Source organism: Panthera leo, chromosome A2, assembly GCF_018350215.1.
Source record: "Panthera leo isolate Ple1 chromosome A2, P.leo_Ple1_pat1.1, whole genome shotgun sequence".
NCBI classification, from domain to species: Eukaryota; Metazoa; Chordata; class Mammalia; order Carnivora; family Felidae; genus Panthera; species Panthera leo.
Window position 1 is genome coordinate 49,701,984 of NC_056680.1, and position 9,809 is coordinate 49,711,792.

The window sequence follows — 9,809 nt, forward strand, 5'->3', positions numbered from 1 at the left end:
ACAGAAAGACAAATAAAGAAACTGATCCCATTCACAATTGCACCAAGAAGCATAAAATACCTAGGAATAAATCTAACCAAAGATGTAAAAGATCTGTATGCTGAAAACTATAGAAAGCTTATGAAGGTAATTGAAGAAGATATAAAGAAATGGAAAGACATTCCATGCTCATGGATTAGAATAATAAATATTGTCAAAATGTCAATACTACCCACAGCTGTCTACACATTCAATGCAATCCCAACCAAAATTGCACCAGCATTCGGGGCGCCTGGGTGGCGCAGTCGGTTAAGCGTCCGACTTCAGCCAGGTCACGATCTCGCGGTCCGTGAGTTCGAGCCCCGCGTCAGGCTCTGGGCTGATGGCTCGGAGCCTGGAGCCTGTTTCCGATTCTGTGTCTCCCTCTCTCTCTGCCCCTCCCCCGTTCATGCTCTGTCTCTCTCTGTCCCAAAAATAAATAAAAAACGTTGAAAAAAAAAAAAAAAAAAATTGCACCAGCATTCTTCTCGAAACTAGAACGAGCAATCCTAAAATTCATATGGAACCACAAAAGGCCCCAAATATCCAAAGTAATTTTGAAGAAGAAGACCGAAGCAGGAGGCATCACAATCCCAGATTTTAGCCTCTACCACAAAGCTGTCATCATCAAGACAGCATGGTATTGGCACAAAAACAGACACATAGACCAATGGAATAGAATAGAAACCCCAGAACTAGACCCACAAACGTATGGCCAACTCATCTTTGACAAAGCAGGAAAGAACATCCAATGGAAAAAAAGACAGTCTCTTTAACAAATGGTGCTGGGAGAACTGGACAGCAACATGCAGAAGATTGAAACTAGACCACTTTCTCACACCATTCACAAAAATAAACTCAAAATGGGTAAAGGACCTGAATGTGAGACAGGAAACCATCAAAACCCTAGAGGAGAAAGCAGGAAAAGACCTCTCTGACATTAATCGTAGCAATCTCTTACTCAACACATCCCTAAAGGCAAGGGAATTAAAAGCAAAAATGAATTACTGGGACCTTATGAAGATAAAAAGCTTCTGCACTGCAAAGGAAACAACCAACAAAATTAAAAGGCAACCAATGGAATGGGAAAAGATATTTGCAAATGACATATCGGACAAAGGGCTAGTATCCAAAATCTATAAAGAGCTCACCAAACTCCACACCCGAAAAACAAATAACCCAGTGAAGAAATAGGCAGAAAACATGAATAGACACTTCTCTAAAGAAGACATCCGGATGGCCAACAGGCACATGAAAAGATGCTCAATGTTGCTCCTTATCAGGGAAATACAAATCAAAACCACACTCAGATATCACCTCACGCCAGTCAGAGTGGCCAAAATGAACAAATCAGGAGACTATAGATGCTGGAGAGGATGTGGAGAAACAGGAACCCTCTTGCACTGTTGGTGGGAATGCAAATTGGTGCAGCCACTCTGGAAAACAGTGTGGAGGTTCCTCAAATAATTTAAAATAGACCTACCCTATGACCCAGCAATAGCACTGCTAGGAATTTACCCAAGGGATACAGGAGTACTGATGCATAGGGGTACTTGTACCCCAATGTTTATAGCAGCACTCTCAACAATAGCCAAATTATGGAAAGAGCCTAAATGTCCATCAACTGATGAATGGATAAAGAAATTGCTGTTTATATACACAATGGAGTACTACGTGGCAATGAGAAAGAATGAAATATGGCCCTTTGTAGCAACGTGGATGGAATTAGAGAGTGTGATGCTAAGTGAAATAAGCCATACAGAGAAAGACAGATATCATATGGTTTCACTCTTATGTGGATCCTGAGAAACTTAACAGAAACCCATGGGGGAGGGGAAAGAGAAAAAAAAAGAGGTTAGAATGGAAGAGAGCCAAAGCATATGAGACTCTTAAAAACTGAGAACAAACTGAGGGCTGATGGGGGGTGGGAGGGAGGGGAGGATGGGTGATGGGTATTGAGGAGGGCACATTTTGGGATGAGCACTGGGTGTTGTATGGAAACCAATTTGACAATAAACTTCATATATTGAAAAATAAATAAATAAATAAATAAATAAATAAATAAATAAATAAATAAATAAAGAGGGTTTCTATTTAAAAACTGAGTGCTGACTTATGTAGGGGAATAATTCTAAGCACTTAAATCATCTCCTGGCTCCCCACAGCTCCAAACACTTTGCAGGCAATTGTCTTATTAATCCTCATGCACTTTATAGAATGAAAAAAAAACTGTCAAGAATAAAAGCTTTCCTCAAAGATCACCTGCTAATCAGGGTGAACCCAAGAGAAGAGGTAAAGTAAAAGATTTCTGATGTTCTGTCACCATGACCCAAGACACTGCCAACCTAGGGAAGTCTGACATGATTGAAATTTGCTCCCTAGTCAATTTGTAGAAAACTAATCTGAGGGCGATACAAAACATCATATCATGAAAACTTTAGATTCAATTTATCTTTGAAATACAATATATAAGATGACATAATAGGATATGAATTCAATTCTATTATCAGCATCTGGGCTCAAAATTATAAATTTAACCCCTTAACACCTGCAGACTTTGAAAGTTACTTTCTCTTCTGTGCAAAGAAGAAAAAAAAATATTCAAACTTATTTCACTTGTTTACTTGTGAGGTTTAAGGAAGAAAATGGATTAAACAGTCCAGCATTTAGTACATAGTAAAGACTGAGTCTCTGTATGCTACTGCCATATTTCATAGTATTATTATTCCTCTGTAGCACTTTTAAAATTTATTTATTTATTTATTTATTTTGAGAGAAAGAAAACACAAGTCGGGGAGGGACAGAGACAGAGGGAGACAGAGAGAATCTCAAGCAGGTCTACACTGTCAGTGCAAAGACCATGGCAGGGTTTGAACTCACCAACCACGAAATCATGATCTGAGCTGAAGTCAGATGCTCAACTGACTGAGCCACCCAGGCGCCCCACTCTGTAGCATTTTCTTTTCCATACTTCTTTTGTAGAGGTTAGAGATTTAGAGAACACAAGTGAAAAGACCTCAGTGTGATAGTTTGAGTAGTTAAAAGGACCCTTTGGGGTGGGAGGCACAAAGATTTAATGTGCACCTAAAGATAACTATTCATTCATCAAATATTCATTGTGTCTGATCTTATGCTAAAGACTGGGATTCCAAAAGATCAGGAAGGCTTCCAGTTCTGCTATCAAGGAACTCACAATTTTTGGCAAAGTCTGCTCCTCATACACTGTTTTTGATGAACAATGTGTCTACTAAGGAGAGAATGGGACAATGGGGGGGAAAAAGTTTTATTTTGTTGATATTCTTTGATGTATTAGTTACCTTCTGCCAAATCACAAACCTCTCAACGTCTCAGTGGTTTAAAACAATACATATTTATTTCTTGCTCATGTTACATAAGCAGTGCAATTGATTGTGGCTCTGCTAGGCTCAGCTCCACAAGTCTTTTCATACCAGAACTTGAGGTTGAAGGAAAAGGTATATTTTAGAGCATACTGATCTCATGGTAGAGAGCAATAAGGAGAGATGTAAATCTAAAACAATTACAGCTTCTGTTCAGATAGTTTCCTTTGGCTACAGAAGGTCATATGATCAAGCTTAGTATCAATGAGATGGGAAAATATAGTAAGGCTATAGGGAAGTGAGTCAAAAATGGAGCACAACAAATAACTAAGAATAATAAATTTGTCACACCTGTAATGAAAGATAGTGGTAAGCTGTTAATATTCAGGAAAGGAATATTCAGAAAAGGAAATAAAAAAAATAAAGACATTAGTGGAATTAAGTCATTATGGGGCTTTCTCTTACAGAATTTGTATGTGCCATAGACAAACTATCAGAAAACTATGTGACTGTTGATATCAAGTTTGGGAAGCAAGTCAGAAAATTGGGTTTTTAGCATATTGATGTTGCTTTTCCCATGTCAAATCCAGCTTATAAGAGACATACCCTTAAAATAAATACCTTTGTATTACTTTATCTTTTTTTAAACATTAAAAAAATTTTTTTACATTTATTTTTGAGAGACAGAGCACAAATGGGGGAGGGGCAGAGAGAAAATGAGACACAGAATCTGAAGCAGGCTCCAGGCTCTGAGCTGTCAGCACAGAGCCAACGGTGGGGGTGGGGGGTGGCCAAACTCAAAAACCTTGAGATCATGACCTGAACAGAAATTAAGCATCGGACACGTAGACTGAGCCACCAGAAGCCTCACATTATCTTTTTTTTTTTAAGTTTAAAAGGAGTAACTATAGGTCACTAACGATATTTCCTTAGTGACAAGCTATGAATTTTATATAGGTTACCAACTACAGTCTAATCCTCCAGGAAATATACCTAACTATGTACTCATTATCTTAAGTCTGAAATTCATTTATCAAATAACAAGAACAGCAACCGGGTCTAGTTACTTTTTAACCTTAGACTTCACTATGCATGGAGTGAATAATAATTTTTAAAGGTTGGATTTTCAACTGTCATGTCTTTCAGCTTTTGGGATAAAAGAAATCAAATGAACAAATTACTAGTTTATGGAATACAATATATAAAAGAGTAAGATTTTCCCATATTTTTTTGTCCTGAATAGAGAGTTAACAACCTTTTTGTTCATTTAGAGATCTCATGCCTAGCAGTGATAAATTTCACTCTACTGTAGAATTCAATAGTGCATATTTTTAAAGTATTATTCTTGCTTTGATAACTGCAGCTCTACATTTTACTGCTCAATATTTTCTGTCACCAGCTAGAAATTAACATATGGCTTCTGGTCAGAAAATAAAATAACACAATTAGCACTTGTACAACCTTCTGGTGAATAATGCAGACAAAATGTTCAACCTCACAGTAACAAACACAGATTGAGCCAATGACAAGTTTTTATGACCAAACAACTGGTAAAAAATTTGGTAGCTGCCTGAGCAGCAAGGGACTCAGGGATATTTAGATATATCATCTCACTTTAATTTTCAATCTCAAGCAGCCTAAAGTAAAAGATGTTAATGCATTAAATTTACTTGGGTGAACATAAAAGACTCTTAAAAACTGAGAACAAACTGAGGGTTGATGGGGGGTGGGAGGGAGGCGAGGGTGGGTGATGGGTATTGAGGAGGGCACCTTTTGGGATGAGCACTGGGTGTTGTATGGAAACCAATTTGACAGTAAATTTCATATTTAAAAAATCAACTTAAAAAAATAATAAATAAAATTACTTGGGTGAAAGAGAGAGTCTCAAGACTAACTGGATTGCAACAAAGAAGAGAACCATCATCTCTGTAACTCCCCACACAAAGTTCTGTAAGTCTAAGTCTCTTAGACTAATACAAAGGATTACTTAATTTCTCATCATTTTAACCTTCCCAATATTGAGTTGTCTTGAGGCATAGTTTTCTGACTGGCCATCTGGTTTTAATACTACCTTTTCATTATTAGTGTATTTTTATTAAGATAATGGGACTAATTATAAAAGCTACTTTGAAATCCTTTTCTGCTATTTCCAATATCTTGGAGTCAGTCTGCATTTATTTTATGTTCTCTTTCTTTTTATTGTGGCAAAACACACATGAAAATTTACCAGTGTAATCATTTCAAAGTGTACAATTCAGTGATATTAGTACATTCACAATGTTGTATAACCATCATCGTTATGTAGTTCCAGAATTTCTCATCACCTCAAGTGGAAACCCTGTACCAGCTAAGCAGCCACTCCCCATTATTCCTTACCCACAGCCCATTACAACCACAAATCCATTTTTTCTATCGATTTGCCTATTCCAGATTTCATGCAAAAGGAATCATACAACATATAGCCTTTTGTGTTTTGCTTCTTTCACTTAGCATAATGTGTTCAAGATTCATCCACATTGTAGCATGTGTCAGTACTTCATTCATGTACATAGTTGAATAATATTTCATTGTACAGACTCTGCCTAGAATATGTTTTTCCATCTTTTTAATTTCCTTGTTTATTTTCCTTTGGATCTAAAGTAATTGTGTTGTAGACAACATATAGATGAATCATGTTTTTAATCTATTCTTCCAATCTCTACGTTTTTTTAGTTGAAGAGTTTAATCCATTGACATTGAATTAACACCACGTTACGTTCAATAATATACAAAACTCTGCTTCAGTTTAACTTTGTCCCTCCCCCTTTGTATTCTTAGTGTCACAGATTATCTATATATTACATGCACATTAAGATAGATTTATAATTTTTATTTTTTATTTAATTTATTTATTTTCTATGCATTTCTCTTTTATTTTTTTTAACGTTTATTTATTTTTGAGACAGAGAGAGACAGAGCATGAACGGGGGAGGGTCAGAGAGAGAGGGAGACACAGAATCTGAAACAGGCTCCAGGCTCTGAGCTGTCAGCAGAGAGCCCACCACAGGGCTCGAACTCACGGACTGTGAAATCATGACCTGAGCCGAAGTTGGCCGCTTAACCGACTGAGCCACCCAGGCGCCCCTGCATTTCTCTTTTAAATTATATAGGGGGGAAAGAGGAGAAGCAAGCCAAAAAAACTACATATACCTATGTAGTTACCTTTACCAATATTTTTTATTTCTTCATATGGTTTTAAGTTACTCCTAGTGTTCATTTATTTAGGTCTAAAAGATTTCTTTTAGCATTTATTGCAGGGCACGTCTACTATTAATGAACTCCATATTTTGCTTATCTGGAAATACCTTAATTTCTCCCTCATTCTTGAAAGACATTTTTGCCACACACATAATTCTTGGTTGAAAGTTTTTATCTTTCAGCAATTAAAATTTTTTTAATGTTTATTTATTTTTGACAGAGAGAACAAAACGGAGTGTGAGTAAGGAAGGGGCAGAGAGAGACAGAGACACAGAATCGGAAGCAGGCTCTAGGCTCGAGCTGTCAGCACAGAGCCCTCTGCGGGGCTTGAATTCACGAGCTGTGACATCATGAACTGAGCCGAAGTCAGATGCTTAACCACCTGAGCCACCCAGGTGCCCCTATCTTTCAGCAATTTAAATATGTCATCCCAACCACCTTCTGGCCTCCACGGTTTCTAAGAAATTGCTACTCTGATGTGTCTCAGTATGGGTCCCCTTGACTTATCCTACCATGAATTCTTTAGCTCCTTTATGTGTAGGTTCACATTTTAAAATAAAATTTATGAAGTTTTAGACCATTATTTCTTCAAGTATTCTTTCTTCCCCTTTTCTTTCTCCTCCTTCTGGGATTCCCATCATGTGTATGTTGCTAACTTTTACAGTGTTCCACAAGTCTCTTCAGTTCTGTTTTGTTTTTTGGGTTTTTGGTTTTTGTTGTTGTTGTTGCTGTTGTTTTTGTCCCTGGAAGTGAATAGTTTAATTTGACATATCTTCCAGTTCTTGGATTAATTTTTCTGTCTGTTCAAATTCTAGTTTGAACCCCTCTAGTTAATTCTATACTTCAGTTATTGTACTTTTCAGCTCCAAAATTTCTATTTTTAAAAAAATATTTTCTTTTTATTGATACTCTCTGTTTATTGAGAAATTATTCTTCTTGTTTTATTTCTTCATCCATTGCTTCCTTTACCTCTTTGAGAAAATTTCTGACAGTTGATCTAAAGTCTCACTACAGTAAGTATAATGTCTGTGCTTCCTTAAGGACAGTTCCTGTTCATTTCTTTTCCTTTCCTTTTTTTTTAATACCATACTTTGTTTCTTTACATGCTTCATAATTTTTCATTGAAAAGTGAACGTTTTGGATATGTTGATTTGCAAAAATAAAAAAAAAGAACAAGAAAGTAAGTACAGAAAAACAGGTAATGAAAAAAGAAAAAGAAAAAGAAAAAGCATATACTCCAGGTCTTTTTAATTTGGCTTTCTGTTGAGGCATACTTTCAATGCTCAATCAGACCACTCACAACTCTATGTTAGTTTTCATGTACTCTGAGCCCAAAGACCAGCTAAGGGTGAAAATGTATGGTCTTCCCAAGCCTTTTCTGAGCATATGTGCTGGCTTGAGCATGTGTGTGTCTTTCCAGATTCCCCACGAACATGGCAGTTATTCAAAGCTTCTATTCTCCCCCCAAAAATGTTACTCCCTGGCCAGTGAAGTATAAAGGTAGATAAAGTAACTCAGAGAGAATGTGGGAAGTGGAAGGAGGATAAAGCAGTGGTTCCAGCACAGAGGCCTAGAGGAACGTAAAGAATAGATGAGACACCAGAGGATTCCCTGGAGCATGACCACACAGAGAAGTGGGAATAGACAATTCTGTGAAGAAGACATTCCAATGGACAACAGACACATGAAAAAATGCTCAACATCATTCATCATCTGGGAAATACAAATCAAAACCACATTGAGATGCCACCTCACACCTGTCAGGATGGCTTACAATAACAACTCAGGCCACAACAGATGTTGGCAAGGATGCAGAGAAAGAGGATCTCTTTTGCACTGCTGGTGGGAATGAAAACTGGGGCAACCACTCTAGGAAACAGTATGGAGGTTTCTCAAAGAATTACAAATAGAACTACCCTACGACCCAGCAATTGCACTAGTAGGCATTTATCCAAGGGATACAGGTGTGTTGTGTCAAAGGGGCACAGGAACCCCAATGTTTATAGCAGTGATATCGACAACAACTGAAGTATGGAAAGAGCTCAAATTTCCATCAATGGAAAAAGAAGATGTGGTATATAAATATAATGGAGTATTACTCAGCAATCAAAAAGAATGAAATCTTGCCATTTGCAACTACGTGGATGGAGCTAGAGGGTATTATGCTAAGCCAAATTAGTCAGAGAAAGACACATATCATATGACTTCACTCATATGAGGAGTTTAAGACACAGAACAGATGAACATAAGGGAAGAGAAGCAAAAATAATATACAAACAGTGAGGGGGAACAAAACATAAGAGACTCTTAAATATGGAGAACAAACAGAGGGTTACTGGAGGGGTTGTGGGAGGGGGGATGGTAGGTAAGGTGCTTAAGGAATCTACTCCTGAAATCATTGTCGCGCCATGTGCTAACTAACTTGGATGTAAATTATAAAAGATAAATTATAGGAAAAAAAAGAAATGAGAGGAGATGATGTGTCCTCAGAATTTACTGGTGAAATCAGAGTTTCAGCAGCATGAAAGCCAAAAGGCCACATAGGGCTGGGGAAAGGATTGAACACGAGGTTTAAAAAAAAAAATGAGGTCCTGATTGTCCAGGACTCCTCAAAAATTTTGAGAAGTTTTAAGAAGACAAAGGAAATGGAATGATGGGTTTGTAACTAGAAGGGACTTATATCAGCCTCTTCCCTTATACTTATTTTTATTTTTAAGATGGAAGAGAAAATAAAACATTTTTTTAAAAGATGGAAGAGAAACTGTGTTTAAAATTGGAATAAAAAAGTTAAATTTTATTCTCATTGAGTAAAAGAAGTTGAAGCTACAGGAAAGAGGACACCTTTTAAGTTACTCTTAAATAAATAAAAATATTGGGGCACCTGAGTGGCTCAGTTGGTTAAGCATCCAATGCTTGATTTGGGCTCAGGTCATTTTCCCAGGGTCGTGGGCTCAAGTCCCATGTTGGGCTCAACACTGACAGTAGGGAACCTACTTGTGATCCCCTGTCTCCCTCTCTCTCTGACCCTCCCAGCTCATATTCATTCATTCTCTCTCTCTCTCTCTCTCTCTCTCTCTCTCTCTCTCTCTTTCCAAATAAACTTTAAAAAAAAACACAAACTCATATGAGCAGTACAGAAGTAAGTAGAAAATGAAAGCCCTGCCCCTTCCTCCAGGACCTACCACATTAAAGTCCCAAAGGTTATCTTTGTCCTGA